We start from the raw sequence: 17,659 nt of genomic DNA, 5'->3' as shown, positions 1-17,659 counted from the left end.
CAGTAGAGGGCAATAGAGAAATACAGTTTGTGATACCTAAAGGATTTGAAGCACTGATTATGTGTTTACAGAAAAGAGAAAGAAGAAAAGAAGAGCCAGGAGGATAGGTTGCTCAGTTTACTACTGGAGACCTGACTGTGACAGACCACCAAGAAAACAATTTTCAAAGAGAGCAAAGAAGACCTTCTGCAGCATCTGCGAGTCTCTCCTTTTTTCTTCAGAGTTACGTAGGATAACTTAGCCAGAACTTATTGATGACTGCATGTTCAGTGGACTCGGGAATGGACTGGGAGATGCGGGAAGGCACTCTTTGGAAGGAACAGAAGAGGAGGAATTTCAAAGATTCTGCAGGTGACTGAGGTGAGCAAACTCACAGCTTCTCTTTCAGGTGAGATAATAGGTGTTCAGTCAGCTGTATAAAAGTCATGAGCAAACTGAGTGATTGAAATTATGTGAGAATTTTGCTTTTTCAGGCATGCTGGTGCAAGACTAATTTTATCTTGGTAAAAAAAGGATAGTGATGCTACAAAGATAAGCATTTCTAAGTATACGTTATTTTGGAGACATGCTAAAACTGGTGACTTGTTTTATGTGTAATATTTTATATTCAAACTGTTTGAAACATGCTCATCATTTTACAAGGTTTATGTTCTATAGTTCCTAGACTCTACAGAGAAATACATAAAGAAGATGTGACTATTGTTGTTCCTTTTAGAGGGGATTTTTGCTAAGCTTTTGGACAAATGTGACTTGGGTGTTTGGAGAAATTTATTAAGAGATTTTGGATGCATGGTGGGAATACCCTCAGATTCTTCAGAGGTTTTATTATCAGAAAGATACTGAGAAGTGATAACAAAGAATATAGCAATAACAGAGTTAAGCCACAGAAATCAAGGGGCTGACAGAGGGTTGGGAAAGCAGAAAAAAACAAGAGACTAAGTTAGGAAATAAGCGTATGAAACACTTTTCTATTGCCAAGATCTCAGCTGGTGTCACCATAACACTTGGAAAATATCCTCAGGATGCTGGGAACCATTAAAGCAGTACAGATTATCAGAGGATAAACTTTCACTTCAGCTGCCACTGGTACCAGAAGTGACCAATAAGAAACATTTGGGAAATGAAAGATGAAGAATTGAAGCATTGACATTCTGGGGATATCGCAGAGCAAGTGCAAGGGTATCTAGAGGTCAGTCAGACAGTACCCATCTGAAGCAAGGCAGGCTGATAAATAAAAGGAATAAATCATATTCTAAAAAATACCATCAGCTTTGAAAAGCTAATTAAAGGAAAAGTTATCTAGTGTTCCTTCTGAGCCTGGATTTATTTTGTAAGGAGTATGATAGGCAAGGCTACGGCACAGTGATTTATCTGTGCTTTGAGTGCCAAAATATGTAAAAAATTAGTATGATGATTGTTTGTTTATACATTGTTTAGAACACAGCTTCCTTGCAGTATGTACCTGAGAGAAGTGAAAGATAACGTATATAAAGCGTGTCACTCTTTTCCATGGGTTGGCAACATCCATTTGACAGGGAAAGGACTCAATGAATATCAGAATCCCCCTGATCTTGAAAGCTACAAGTTCCAGTTCCAGTCTCCATTTTTTTCTTCCTTTTATTCCATTTCCAGTGCTCTAGATTTTCTTGCATACTTGCAAATCCATTCTCTCAGAAGATAATAGAAATTAAAGATGGTATTGAACAAAAACCTCGGAGAGAAACATACCTGCATTTTACGGAAACCCACACTTGTGTACCAACTCTTCTTTAAAGTGGTCCCTGGTAGAAATGATTAGTTCTTTATCTAAATTGTGGAGCTCTAGGGCAATAAACATTCTCTTATAGCTGATAACTGTTTTCAGTGAAATTAGCGTGATTGCTTGTTGGTGTTTGCTGAAGAGTTTTCTCATGGGTCATATCTCTACAGTTATAATCAAAGGGATTTTTATAGTGGGGAGCCACACAGGTCGGCAGCTGGGGCTGAGAAATGGGAGCTACTGCTTGTTCAAGTCCAAGCTTTGCTTTGCCTCTGTGTGACTATGTGGTACGTTGGGCCTCTTTATGGTCAGCTTATGAAGTGGCCAGCCTGGCATCTTGCCCACGCTAAGGGCTAGGCTTTGAATGGCAGGCTGCAGATGTACAAGGAGGCCCTCCTTGCATAGAAGTTATGGGGAAGGCCGTCATCTGGTTGCAGTGTCCTTCAGTACGCAGACAAATATACTCCTATGCCAGTTCTGGATCTGAGTCCTTGTCACCTTGAGTCCTAAGAAACTATTCCTTCATTTTCAGTCATGAAACAGTTGTCTAAAAATGTTGAAATCAAGCCGAAGTTCCACCTGTGAAAAAGACGCTGCTAATTAATGTGTGAATTGACATGTAAACCTCTTTGCTTAATGAGATGTGAAATAGCCCCTACTGTTAGGAATATCAGTGTGCACAGGAGTTTGTCCCAAGCGCTCAGGGTCATTTATTGCTGTGCTGCAGCACAACCCAGGGCTGCTATTTCAGCCGCTTGCCAAAATAGGAACATTTTACTTTCTGATGAGTCATCTGGGTTTCACTCAGATCTCGTAAGGTTCCCCCACCCTGTTCTTCTTTGCTGTATAGTCCAGCCCCTGCCCTAGAGGCCTTGCTTTCCCAGCAGAAAGATGGGGTGGAACCCTCTTCAGCAGCTGTCTGCTCCATTCCTTAATTAACTTGGAGGGGACTGCTGATGAATGATATGAGCATTTTCTCTGTCACTGGAGCTGAATGTGCAGCATTCCTAGCCTTTTCTGGCCTGGAGTGTGGCAGAGCAGTGCTGGCAACTGAGTTGGAGTTTGCCACACGCTGTGCTAAACATTACCTGCATTAGGACAGAAAGGGAACTAGGCCAACCAAAGGAGGCAGCTGTAGGTATTTTCCATATTGGTCATATTTAATTATGAACAACACAGGAGAACTATATGTTTCAGGAAAACATTTCTTGCCCTTTTTTGTTTTCCCTCTGGTGCAAAAAAGGAGATAGGGGAAGTCTTCATTTTTTATTTCTTTTTGCTTTAAATTATTTGCTTTTCCTTTTAATTCTGAGTGACCTGTTCTAAGGTGGCACTGGTTTGAGCATGAGGTTGGACTAGATGACCTCCAGAGGTTTCCAACGTTACCCTGTAATTTTCAATACTTATGCTGTTATTTTGGATTCTTCCTGACTCCAAATTACCTGGGAGAGGAAAAAAAACATGACTATTTTAAGATAATTTTCTTTCCCCCCTAAGTTATTATTCTAATTCATTTGAAAATGGATCAGAGAGACTAAAAACCAGGTACTTCCAATAAATAACCGTGTCATGGAATAGTTCTTTGCAGTTGTTGGTTTCTGGGTTTTGTCATAAATGCTTCGGCTATCATGTTTAGGCTACTTAACAGAATTGCTATTATGCAGAAATTTAGTCAGCTGAGGGCTAAACTGCTTGAGGGCTGTACTCCCTGCTGCAATCAAAAAGTGGCTTCTCACACCTGTTTATAGTATCCAAAGTTGGTCTCATGTCTGAGAAGCTGCCATCATTGCTGATTCTTCCAGTTTTATGCTTGGTGAGTCAGATGGCAAGAAGGGGCGGAATATTTACTGCTAAAGTATGTGAAATAATATGAACTTGAAAGATTCATATCAGTTTTTCAGTAATCAATTTTGGCTAAATTCATTCAAAATTAAACTGTTTGCCCACCTGACATCCTTAATTGATCACCCTTGCTGAGACAGAGATCTTCAAAGCCGTTTACGACAGCTAAACAAACATATCTTCCATTAGCTTTGATTATAAATCCTGATAGAATATGCAGAAGATCTGAATCTTTAGAGATGACAGTGATGGATATAATTTAGACACAAGAGAGGTAACAGAATCAGACTGATGCTTAGACTGAACTTTAAGCCAGAGTTTCACAGTCGAATATGGGTGGGCGGTGCAGGGCTCCTTATCTGCTTCAAAACTGCTGCTGAGGCACAGTGGTAGCACAGCATATTTTATCTATATTGGGAAGAGAGCACTTGAGTCTTCATTGCTAGTAATGTGGCATTGCCCCCAAAACTTACTCCTCTTTTAAAGGAAAAACTGGAATGGAGGGTATGTAACTACTTCATAAGTCTGAAGCAGCTACACTAAAGAGGAAAAACTCCACATGACAGTAATTTAATTAGACTGCAGTATTATTGTCCTGACTAATGATGGAAAACAGGAAACTTCTTCAGTGAGGTTTGTATTATAGCTGCATAATTCCCCGATACTGAAAGGAGCCAGCCTTTCTAAAGTTGGCCTGCATGCAAGGCCCTCTGCTTTCCTGTGCTCCTCAGAGATTTTGTACCAAAAACAAAACAGCAAGGGGTAGATGATTCAATACAATATTTTTTTCTAAAACCCCAGAGGTCTCTGCTTAAGCATCCCAAGTCAGAAAAAGCTCAAAGTAGTTATATGCACATATGTTAAACAAACATCATCAGATGTTTGTTTGTTAACTTGCTACTTATTTGAAGTGTGGGGAGGGGCTGATGCAATCTCCAGACTTCTTCCAGAAGGCTGTCATGGTTTAACCCCAGTCGGCAATTAAGCACCACACAGCCGCTCACTCATCCCCTTCGCCCCCGCCCCAGTGGGATGGGGGAGAGAATCGGAAAAAAAGTAAAACCCGTGGGTTGAGATAAAGACAGTTTAACAGGACAGCAGAGGAAGAGAAAATAATAATGATGATAAAAGAATGTACAAAACAAGTGATGCACAATGCAATTGCTCACCACCCACTGACTGATGCCCATCCCGTCCCCAAGCAGCGATTGCTGCTTCCTGGCCAGCTCCCCCCAGTTTCTCTACTGAGCATGACGCCATATGGTATGGAATAGCCCTTTGGCCAGTTTGGGTCAGCTGTCCTGGCTGTGCCCCCTCCCAGCTTCTTGTGCACCTGGCAGAGCAGGGGAAGCTGAAAAGTCCTTGACTAGTGTAAGCACTGCTTAGCAACAACTAAAACATCAGTGTGTTATCAACATTATTCTCATACTAAATCCAAAACACAGCACTATACCAGCTACTAGGAAGAAACTTAACTCTATCCCAGCCAAAACCAGGACAAAGGCCCGTAGCCATAGGTTTTTATGTATTATTTTCATTATTATTAGATAATGCTAACAGTAGTATTAACGTATGCTCTGCATCAGTCTCCTGAAAGGTCATTTTGGCCCTCAGTAAGGAAAAGGCTTGTTTTCCCTCTTTAGAAAAGTCATTTTAAAGTGGCCAGGCTGATGGCGTGGTAGGCATAACAAATTTTGTCAGTTCATAATCAGGCTTAGTTTTGTGCGAATTAAAATTATTTTTTTCCTTACTGTGTCCTTAAGCAAAGTTTTCCTGATGAAAATACGTGTGGTTTGGTTTTTTTTATTAATCTCACCCTTCCTTGTAAGCCAGTCTGAGATCTCTGCATCCCTTAGCACTATTTGGAAAAAAGATCTGGTTATCATGAGAGCATGGGTGAAAGATAGGACAGTGGAAAGCCTGAAGGAATAAAGGTCCAGATAGAGATGTACTGGCAGATCTATGAAGAGCTTGTCACAGTGCCTGTTGGCTCTCTGTTGCTGTTTCGTTTGCTCTGCTGGTTAATCATTTGCTTGAGTGCTCAGGTACCATGGTGATGGACACACTACCAGTGCCACAGACCCAGCATGCTGCATATTCATTAAAACATTATTTTTGAAAGGAAACCCAAAATAAATACAACTTTTGAAAATCCTCAGCATAGCTAATGTTACCGTTTACTTTCCTCTCTAACAATACAAATTAGCAAGGTAGGACATAAGCTTCTTCCTCCCATGTTAGGTTTTTCATTCTGCTGTTGATATCCACAGCTTTCTCATGAAAACATAAGTGGTTTGAAAGGCTTCAGACTTCTTCCATATGTTGAGTATAGCACATTTGTGCATTGGCCTTTCTGTGCAGCTATTGAGATGTTTGTTCCATTGTCATCAATATTAAAATCAGGGAAAGGGCCTTGGAATGAAAGCCAAATGCATCTTTGATCTGTTAAGCCCTACCAGTTTGCTAGTGTGACCTTTGTGAAACTAGGGGTATAAAGTGCAACTTTGAAAATCCTGGCCAGCACCTAACTGCTGGAATGCCAACTGGCAAGCTATTCTTCCGTCTTCTCCAAGTACAAAGCCTTCTGCCTGAATAGTTCCTATGCAGCATCTCTTCTGCAGTGTCACGTTTTGAGGTCTGATCCTCACACAGACCTCTGTTGCTGTTGTTACTTTTTATAGTGCAGTGCTATTTATATCTCTGTTTGAATATTTATGGTGGCCGCCACTGGAAAGTTAGCACTGAGCAATAGTTTCCCACAGAGGGCGTTACTGTGCTAGCATCCCTCCAAGATAACTGCACAGAATATAGAAACAAACGTTACCTCTTTATCATGAGTACCTTATGAGTTTGCTCCTGGTTTTGGTATCTCGAATTGCTTCACAACGCTGCTCTGAACACTGGTGCCTGGAGCAGATTGAACTAGCATACTAGCAGTCTATGAACCCCCAGCACATGACATGCTCAGGAGACAAACTAAACCACAGAGGAGGGAGTCAGCTAGAGCTAGATGTAAGGTATGCATCCCCTGGAGCTGGATAATTGTTCCTCAGACTCCACTGATCATAAAAGCTTGCTTTAACTTTTGTTGCAGCCCTCAGGAAATGGAAAAGACATCCTTTCCCTCTTACATTTCCCTCACATGATAAAAAAGTACCAAATATTTTTTTCAGGCCTGTCTTACCATCTGCTCTGACAGCAATTAGCTCACCAATTGGTGTGGGCTGAGTTCCATGAATATATGGTAAAAGCATGCAGAAAAGCTCAAAACTCAGACAGTGATGCAGGGATGCTGTTCATGTCTCCCTGGCATAAGGGCCTGTGATGCACTGCTTGCCAGAAGTTGGAGACACTTACAAGCAGTGTGAAGACAAAGCAACACCATTTGAATGTCCCATATTACTGATACCAAAAAAAAAAAAAATAGTAAAGACACTAACTATGGCAATCCTGTTAACATTTCTGAGCAAAGGGTGAGTGAGATTTGTAGGACTTGTGGGTCAGGACAGTGATCTCCTCCCTAGCCTGCTTCCTGTGAGATCTGAGCTGATGTTGTTGCAGCGGTGGTGGGAGAGAAGCCAGGACTTACCCTTTAAGGATTTAATTTGGAAGGCATTGGAAGTGAGATCCCCTCCTCTCTATCCTTCTGCAGTATGGGACCTTCCACCTTGGCACCATCCGGTCCTTGAACTCTCTAGGGTCCACAGATCCTTGTAAAACATACAGGTACAGCAGCTTTGCTTTGCTGTGGTGTTTTACTGTGGAGAAAGAACAGCCCCTGAGGAAAGTGGAAAATTAGCGCTGCTTGCCTCCTGTGCCTCTCCTGACTCCAGGAGCCAGTGCAGGTAGAGTCACACCCCTCTCCCAGGAAGTCAGGCCAGACCGCACAGGACGGCACCAAACAGGGTGCAGACTAGTGTTGTGGGGTGTCAAAGTAATACCTTAACAATCCTGGTGCCTGTAGTACGATTGCAAAACTGGTCTGTGGCATCAGAACATATACTACTACAACTACTGAGATGGCAAGCATCTACAGTGCAGAATCTATGAGTTGTCCTGTAAAATGCTTTTGTTGCTGTGATGTTGCCAGTCCTGCCAACCCTTCCTGCCAACCATTTCCTCTTTTTCATTAATCTGCAGTAATTTCTTTGGTGTTCCTTTGCATTAAATCTGAGGGGTATTCATGGCATTCACAGGTATGGTTCAATTAACTCCCTCATCCTTCTCTTCCCAAGGGTGTTCCATTTTTGAGAACCACCCTAGAAACACGTGTGAGTTGAGCGTGGATAGAGGCAACTCCTGCCAGTAGATCTGTGCACTTGTTTTTTTCCATGGACTATTGTCTGGAACTTGGCAAGCCTTTGGAATCTTTCCTGGATGAGCGGTTCTGGATTATTCACTCATTTTTTGTGAGCTGAGGTGAAAATAAACATGAGCTTAGGACTCTGAGCTCAAACTCAAACCCAGGCTTTCCCAGTGTGAGCCCAGAACTGAGAGTTTTAATTTGGCCATTTATGGATTATGATCCAGCAACAGAATTAGGTTTTGAATCTGAATGGCATCCAGGCTCTATGATACTCATGTAAATATACTAGCTTAGTGCTTGCAGTATGTTTACAGCCTGCTATTCATTTCTAACTAGTGGCGTTTTCCTTTTTGGCTACAGTGGAAGAAGCTGTGGGCTTTACTGTTGGTATTGGGTTTGGTACTTTATGATGGTAACAAAATCTGCAGATGTAGAAGCATGATAAACACTCAGATATGAGGGTCAGAAATCAGTCCATTTCTAAACAATCTTAACATCTGTTGGAATGGGCAGAGAAAGAGTTTATGTAGGTTGCACAACTGCAACCATTGACTGTTCACTTTCAGAAAAGCAGATCCGTGATTTTTCTGTCCTCAAACACTTGGTAATTTTGGTTTAAAACAGTAGGACCAAATCCAAACTGAGTTCAGGTTTTCCCAGTGTCTAATTAACAACAGGTTAACAGGTTAACACCTGGAATTAAAAGTATGTATGGAAAGGAAAGCAATCACCTGGTCTAGTGCTGAAAAGGTTCATGAGGAATTAAGGAGGAAATAAAAAAAGGCTACTAGAGTTGTGTTTTATTTTTCAGTCTCTTTGCTGTCTGCCAGTCCTTTACATGCGTGCTAAAAATTTCATTTAAAAAATGAAAAATATATTTTAAAGACCAATTTAAGAAACTGAACGTGCAATACTAACTTTGGAAAATTGCAGCTCTATTTTCTGACACAATCTTACATTTGTGACTAAGGGAAAACTCGATTATTTCAGTGGATTGCTGGAGAAGTAGATGTGAATCTCACTTTATCCATTCTCATCTTAACAGATTGACTTGGAAACCTTCAGTTTCAAAGAAGGTAAAGGTGTCAGAGTGAGTTCATATGGAACAGATGGGTTTTCTGGAAAAAGCCTCCAATTTTATAAACTTCCAGAAAAATTTCCCATGACTGGCAGGAGACAAAGTACCTTTGTTGTGAATGTTTGCTGGTCCCACTGAAGTTGATGCTACTTTGGGAACTGACTTCAGCTGAGATTAAGACTTTGGTTATAGACTGGTGTGAGTGTTGAAGATGAAGACACTGATCATTAAACCTGTGTCAGCTTCTCAGCAATGAACTCAAGTTCTTTTTGGCTTAAGTTCAATTACGCTCTGAATGAGAACACTTGATTTACATTAAGTGTTTCTCAACTGTTCTTGTGGGGGTATTAAGCTGATGTCTTGCTACTGTTTGTGGAGCCACCAAAGAAACAAGCAAAAAGAAAAAAAAAAAAACAAACAACCAAAACCAAACAAAAGAACCCCCACAGAAAATATTGATTTAAGTTTGGTGGCTAGTGTTGAATGTGCTTGTCCTTCCCTCTTGCAGCTGCAGAACATACTGGCATTGCAGGTGGGTCGTCCGACAGCTCTCTTTCGGACCGTTGCCAATCCTGCTTCATGGATCAGCCAACAACTGCCTCCTGAATTGTGCTTGCACCTGTTTCCTCTTCTTCTGGAATAAACAGTTTTGCCTGAAAAGAGCATTGACAAAGGCCAAAGTCGCACACCCAGCCTGGCCCACTGATATAAAGGAAATTACATTTTCTTGATGCTTGTAGAATGAAAGTGGCAGCTGTTACCATGGAAATAGTCAATTTATGAAAGAAGTTTTGAGGAGCATGAACATCACCACTAATCTAAGAGACTCCAGTCAAGACAAAAGGTTAAAGTTGGAGATGTGCTAATTAGGAGATAGCAGCATTTCTGATAGTGTGAGGATGGATACAAAGGAATTCTATTTGATAAAAATGCTGTTGTCCTGGCTAATCCCTTGAACCTATTATTTTGAATACACAACACGGATTAGATTCATCCCTAGTATAAATCTACTGATTTGTGTTCAAATAGGTGTAAACTTAATGGGTGTAAATAGGCACTACGTCCTGGAAAGGTTCTTTCAAATACTTTCTTAAAATGTATTTTAAGAGTTATTTTTTCACATTCCCTTTTTGGAGACATTTTCCTGGTTTTGTTTTGTATTTTGCAAGTACTGATGTCCTCTCTGTCCTTTTCTCTCTGCTCAACACATTTTCTGAGGTGCAGAAACTACTGTGGTTCTTCAGATTTCTCCTTAAACGTGCTAAAAATTTTATCAGCAAAGAGAGAAAAGGCTTTGTTATTTCCGCTGCACTTCCTCTGTTGATTGACTGTGCCAAGACAAAGTGAATAGTACAGTAAAGTCATCATCTGCAAACAGGAATGTTTGGGCCAGATCCTCTCTGCTCATACAAAGTGCCAAATCTTCACTCTCTTCAGGAGATATACATCTCTCCACAAGTTCTGAAAATACAACAACATACCATTTCTGTTAAATTTCTCAGCTTTAGAGCACTGAAAACACATCTGACAAACTCCATCTGAGCAGCTAATAACAATTTTAAAACAATTTCATATTGTGCACTGGATTATTTCACAAAATACTTAATTATTCTTAATTAAAGCTCCTGTTGATTATATGTGTGTGAGCCCTAGCTGTTCAAATAATCTTAGGCCCTACATTCTTCTATTTATTTATTTTCACTTACAAGTAGCCTGCATTATCGCAAAAGCCTTTATCTGTGTAATTAGTTTTACATGGACTTTGTAACGAAGACTGTGTGTGAAAAATAGAATGGTAAATGGTGTTGGATATGTCCCCCAAAATGACACCAGTAACATCAAAGCAGTAAAAATATCACCACCACACTATTCGTGGAAGAGCTAAAGGACATTCTGTGACCAGTGGACGCAAACAATAGGTCTGGCAATTGTAAAGGGTGTTATAGCATGTGATACTTCCAACTGTATCTCACGCTCCAACTTGAAGGCTGTAATTTTGCCCTAACTCTTCTGTCTAGGAGACTATTTGAGAAACTCATAGGCTTATTGCTAGGTCCCTTCTTTACAGCCTGAATGAATGTGTGGGGTGTATACTGCCTTCCTCCCCTCCTCCCCCCATGCTATTGTTGCTCTTTAACTTAAATAACACTTCTACCACATGGAGATGTCTTCCTCAAGGCATTTCTAGGCAGCAGTTATATCCTTACTTACCTCTTTTACTTCTAGGCTAAACAACTTAGCTCTGTCTGTATCTGTGGATGGAGGATCTCACTCATTTTAGAAGTTACTGTCTGCACTTTTCCCCATTTGAGCTCATATTTCTTGAACGTGTATAGGATTTCAGGTGAGGTACTTTGGACATGATCACAGATGTCTCACAGGTTCTACTGAAAATATCCATCCTCACGTCCTACAGTCTCACTTGCCTTTTTCATCGTGTTACCCATTTAGTCATCCTCTCATTGGCAACTACAGTCCTCATTTGTCTTTACCCGGTCATCTTCCAGGTTACATTTGAATTTTCTGCACATGACCTTGCTGTTTACCCCATTTATATGGCTCCCATCTTCAAGCTGCTCTGTTTGTATAGTTTCACTACTCTTCTGTATTGACAGTACAAGAGTGCCCAGGTACTCTTCTACCTGGGTCACAATGATCAAGAGCTATGAAAAGACAGCAGAAGCCCCAGGATGGATCCTGAAGACCCTCACTGCTAATCTCAGTTGACGATGCATCCCTTCTTAATGGCACTTAACTGTTACTACTTCTCCTTTAGCTGTTTTTTAACCACCAAAAAAGTCTTCTCCTTAGTCTTCAGATTCCTTAATAATGTATAACATGATGTCAAATGCATTCCTAAAGTCCTGAAAGATGAGATCTATTACACTTCATCTGTTCAGAAAATCACTTACCTCATCTAAGAAAACTATATGGATAGTTTGTATGGTGTCCTTTGGTAAATTGCTGTTGCATTTTATCCCATTTTCATTTATCTCTGTGTCTTTATATATTGCCTCCCTCAAAATGTATTTTAAGGCCTTTCATACTAATGAGGTCAAATGAAATAGCTTGTAATTTCCTAACTGCCTTCTCCTCTTATTTTTCTTCACATTTTTTTTAAGGAAAGAAACCATATTTACTGTTTTTCAGTTTCACTCCCAACTTGCTGGTGCTGTTAAAAATATTTGTCACTGGACCAGTATTACATGTGTCAGAAATTTTTGGAAGTCAGAGATAGTGATTAACCATACTTCAAGCTTGATGCATTTAACTTTTTGAGTCGAGCTTTTGTGTTAGCTGTGGTAGTTTCTGCTTGCATACCCACATTCTCATTATTCACCCCATCTTTGTCTCTAAATTCAACTTAAAACTTGTTATTGAAAACTGTGGCAAAATACTTATTCAGGGCCTTTCTTTGAGTTGTCTTTAATCCTTCCATCCTTCCACCACAGTGGCACAGCATTTTTCCTTGTCTTTTTTTATTTACACTACCAAAGAGCCTTTTACTATTTGTTTTCATATTCTTTGCAAGATATAACTCAGTTGGGTTCTTGGCAGTTCAAACTTTATCTTTGTACTTCCTGACCTCTCGGATGTTTTTAGTCTGTGGACGATACCTTTGGCATTCTTTGCTTATTTCCCGTACCTTCTTTTTGACATGGTTATTCATTCAGGTTAGACCTGGGATCTCTTCTTACAAGGTCCCGCTAGTTGCTGGCTGCAGCTTTGTAAAAGCTACTTGTTCAATTTACTGTCCCTTTTCTGCACTACAAAATAGACATAACTTGAGAGAGCTTAAATGCCGTTTTTATTGTCATTTTACAATGCTTTACTATGCTAGTGCAGTTCTTAAGTTCCTATGCCTACCTTGCTTCTCTCTTACATAAATAATCTTACTCATGTCATAATCAAAGCTATGAAGAATATTTGTGTGAGAAAAGGGTTGCAGATCAGGGTCTACATTCCCTAAAGTACTTTCACCAGGTGCAGCATTTTCTCACAGTGGTGGCTTTTTTAGCTGAACTGTAAAAGCTGTTTAAGAGGTACACGTGCAGTATCAAAAGAAGTTCAGAATATTTTGGAAGATGAAACTGCTTGGAAACTGAAGGATGCAGGGATTTGTCCAGGTGCCTAGTATTTCTCTAATAGCCTTTTGCCACTTGACTCAGGTTTTATTTCTGTCTTTTTAAGCATTATTAGATTTTCTTTTGGCACCCTGGTGATTTGCAAACGTACAAGTACTGTACTGAGTGCTCAGGAAAATGGTGTTTCACAGAACTAAATTGTTGCATGGAGAAAGTTCCTTGGTAACTAGTTATTACTTGGATTTTTGTCAGGTCTCAAAATATATCATGGCTGTGTTGCATTAACACTGGAAAAGTATATTCAGCAGCAGACTCTGCCCCAAAGAGCTTGCAACTGAAATACATAAAATACATTCAGGGCCAAAGGAAGCAAACATTTTTTTATGGTCACTGTGAAATGTGGGAAATAAGCCAGTGTCACTCATCTAGGGCATGACCAGTATCTGAACCCAGTCTCCTTGACTTCTCAATCTCTCTCTCAGCTGCAGGAAGATTTTTCCTATTTTCATCCACTACAGTCATTAATAGGAGTAGGAAATTTCAGTAGGATACTGGGAATGAAAAGAGACAAAATTCCATTTATTTTCCTGCTTTTTCACTTACTTAAATAATCTGTCACTATATGACGAAGTATTTGGTAGAAGGAGAAAGCATGGTATGTTCTCTACTGGTGCCATTGCATTTTTTAGACAATCCAGTAGGAGAGTATATATTAGCTATTAATCTGTTACAGGGAGAAGGCAGTGGATGGGTCAAAATCTGATTTGGCTGTTAATTTACGAATTTTGAGCAATAGGCATGAAATGACTGAACAAAGAAGTAGATGACAATGCAGAAAATATTTTTTGGTATATAAAAAGCTTCCTTTTAGATTGGGCCTATTCATAAGTAATGTTACACACAATTCTGAGAAGATATTAGAAAGTCTTAGTACATTTAGATTTTCACATTAGCTGGTGAGCTGCACAAATGTGACCTGAATTATGACTCTCCTGTGGTTTCTACTTATAAATCCTTTTTCCACTACAAATAAATTATGAAATACATTTAAAATAATGAGTCAATGAAAAAAGAATATTTTTTTTTGTTTAAATCTAATGGACACAGCTACTTTGAATAATGCCATTTTTTGCTGTGGGAATGAAGAAAAACCCTCCAAATCTCTTCCGTGTATAAATACATCCATTTACTTCAGCAGCATCTTAGTGAATCTAAGTTTAACCAATAAAACTTAGCTGGAATGTCACTCCTCTGTGTGTCAGAAAGATTCAGTAGAGATTAGTGAGGAATCTGTGTGTGATTCAGTACCTATCACTGTGTCAACTTCACAGCAAGGCAGGATCCTGGGTCATAGGAGAGAAAAGGAAACAGAATTTTATTTTGAAGAGTGTCATCTCGTGTACATACAAAGGTATTACTTCCCTCTCTGGCAGCAAAACTACATATTGTATTTACCAAAGGAACAGCAACAAATCTCATACAAGTGCTCACATACAATGTTATATTAAGGAATTTCAAAGAAATTCTGATCAAGATGGTACTCAGGCTATGAATACCTACAGAATTGACAGGTACCAACACAGTGTTGTAAAGAGCACTACAAGAGGGTTTCCGCTGGCACCAGTGTTGCAGTTACTGTATCCCAGCTAAATTAACTCTATCCCAGCCAAAATCAGCACATCACCCAACAAATCTTGTGCTCAGTAATTCATCTCAACAACAAAAAAATCCAAATAATTTTACCACTGGTAATGTTTTTTCTCCAGTCTCTGTTCTAAAATAGCCAACACAAATCTTTGTTTTGTTCTTTTGTTCTGATTGGGTTTTTTTCAGGGAAGAAGGAGGTATTCCAACAATTAGAAACTTTTCAATCAAGAATGTGGAGGGAATAGGTTAAACGGGGAAGATAAATCATGGTAATGGAAAGCTGCACCTTCCAGTATATGTACTGGCTTTTCTGAGCAAGATTTTCAGAAAACAGGATCTTAGCCTTAGGATTTGTATTCCTGCATGAACTTTTCAGGAAAACAATTCTACTACATCAAGGACACTCCCTCTGTTAACAGCCTGTTAGAGTGATAGGTATTGATTTAAAATCCAGAGAGACAAAAATAACTGGTTTAATTTTCAGACGTGTAAAGTGTACAGAACACTAGTTGAAAAAACATATAATTTCTTTTAATGCTTATTTGATAAAAATAATGTGTATTTTTGACTTGGCTTCTATGTCTGTGTTGATTTTTCTTAGTTGTGGAGAAAGAGCTACAATACAAATAATGTGGTATAGGTATTTACTCAGCAGTCTGTCCAAACAAACTGACCTGATTATGGTGAAAATTTTTCATTGCAGCAGTTTTGTATTGGTGCATTAGGAGATGTGTAGTGAAAGGCATGTTCTTTTTGCAGGTTTATTTTAATAAAAAACAAAACCACCTCAAAACACAAGTAGTCAACCACAAAATCATATTATTTTTAATTCCAAAAAGGCTTCATAATACCTTCTGGGTATTACAGTTTAGATGCGTCTTGCTCCTGTTCTACTTAGGGGCCTGTTGTCCTGTCTGGACCTAATCTTCCATGACATGCCACTATCTCTGCTTTATGGCTATGGACATAGCCTATTCTCTGATGAACTGAGGGAAATACATCTAATAATGTAGCTACACAAGGGAATGAGAATATGAGTCACTCAAACTTTAATATCTGTGAGGGCCAAAAGCTTGTATTTAAAGCTCCCCTGGAAAATTGAATTCTTCTCTGCAAAGGAAAAAAACACAAAGATTTTTAATTACCTCTAGACACCTAGTTCTCATTTACTGTTGAATATGTATGGTGACTTCAGTAAAATTAGTTCATAGGAAATGAGCTTAGAATTTGAGCTGTGCAGAAACCTGACGATGCGCGTGAAAGGCTCAGTCTGAATTTATATACAAATGACTTCATATGATGGGAGGAAGAGAGGGGTGAAGGTGAGTTAAGAGCATGTTGGGCTATTGGTATTCTTCAGCCATACTCTATTTGTATGGAGAGCTTTTTTGTTGATGACTCTATTAATCCTTTCTCTCAGTTCGTAGCATTTGAGACAAAAAGCATTTTTTACACAAGTGTTGTGCATGTGGCATGGCCCACACAACTGAAATCCATCTGTGAACTACAGTGTCAGCTTGACATCCGTTACTGTCTGTGGCTCTAGGATAGGTATCTTTAAGCATCGGACAACAAACAGAAGTGTTTCAAAGCCTTGAAAATTTGGATAGAATATTCTCAGCTTGGATTGCTTGATCAATGCTCTGTTTTCACTGCATCAGCAAAAAATTATATAAAAATAAAGCTTCCCTATTAACAAATTGTTTGTCATTTCCAAGCTAGCTGCAGAGGTCTGTGCGGTCATGTCTACTGAGTTGCTAAATCTTTATGCCTCTTCCTCTTTGGAGAGTCATTAAGCTTAGAAGCATTAGCCTCTACAGGGCTGATCAGGATGGCTTGTTTTAAAACATGTCAAAACTGTTGGACAGCAGCTTGTTAAAAACTTCCACATTATGGATCATTCTGATTGATTGGGCATAAATTAGTGCCAGTTCTGTTGTTATGATTTTTAGCACAAGTTGCAAAGATACTCACACATCATAATTGAGCCTTTAGGCTGGGGTCGGCACAGGTATTTAGTGCATCTGAGCTCTTAACCCAAAATGTCTTGGGTCTTTCTATTCATTAGAAATCTGAGTAACTGTTACTCAGTGCAACTACAAGACTGTTGAGAAACTGATTTTCAGAAAGGCTTTTCTCCCATATCTTCATTGGCTTTACCTTCAGTCAACAGTGTCACTGCTTCTAAAGCTTGGACTTATACAGGGTATACCACAGCTCTGCAGTTAACCTATAGCTCTGCAAGAGACTTAACTACAAGCCAGCTCTGCAGACCAACACTTCAGACCAAATGGGTTTGGCAGTGGTTCACGTCCACACACAGAGCAAATGACAAGTGTGTGTATACCTACGCCCACCATGACTTCCATCAGGTGACCTTCAGTGCATCCCATTTGTACCCTGGTGTCTCATCCACGTTAAGATAGTGAGTGGCTTGTGACTTGGAGGGGGTATGGAGCAGATGCACGTTTCAGCTGACATGGCCTCTGGCAAAGGGGCAGGTGGGGGCAGCCTGTTGAAAACCTCTGTGCCAGAATTCACTTGAGCTTGTCCCTTTGGTGAATACAAGGGGAGCAGGAGATGGAGGAGAGGGGAGCAACCATCCTCCTTTCCTGCCTCGTATTTCAGGGGGATTAGTCGCTCTCAGGGAGAAAGGAGGGAACAGTCCCTGCCCACAGGAAGGGCTTTTTGCTCTCTGCCTTTGTATGCACCGCGTGAGGATGTGAGCTCTGTCTTTCCTCTCATCCCCTCTGTTATACCACAAAGACAGACTCTCCTCTTCTCCTATAACTAGGTTTTCAGAGCTCAGCAGCAAAGGTGCAGGTGCACATTCTGCCAGAATATGACCTGACATTTTGTTAGCACCAGAGAGAATTGGACTCTAGTATCCAAAGGCAGATTTTAGGTGTTTTTTTTGAAGGCTACGCTCCAAGTTAAATCGT

General features: G+C 40.0%; 1 long non-coding RNA gene across 2 annotated transcripts in view; it reads left to right on the top strand.

The window, feature by feature from the left end:
* The first annotated feature begins 74 nt into the window (after nt 1–74).
* Nucleotides 75–17,659, top strand: part of LOC140646973 (uncharacterized) — a 50,610-nt gene continuing 33,025 nt past the window's right edge. For both annotated transcript variants that reach the window (XR_012040612.1, XR_012040611.1), the window contains exon 1: nt 75–360. This is a non-coding gene — a long non-coding RNA (uncharacterized lncRNA). The remainder of the gene's footprint in view (nt 361–17,659) is intronic.

The sequence above is a fragment of the Ciconia boyciana genome, chromosome 2, assembly GCF_034638445.1.
Source record: "Ciconia boyciana chromosome 2, ASM3463844v1, whole genome shotgun sequence".
NCBI classification, from domain to species: Eukaryota; Metazoa; Chordata; class Aves; order Ciconiiformes; family Ciconiidae; genus Ciconia; species Ciconia boyciana.
Note: the sequence above shows the minus strand (reverse complement) of the source record. Positions and strands in the feature narration are given on the sequence as shown.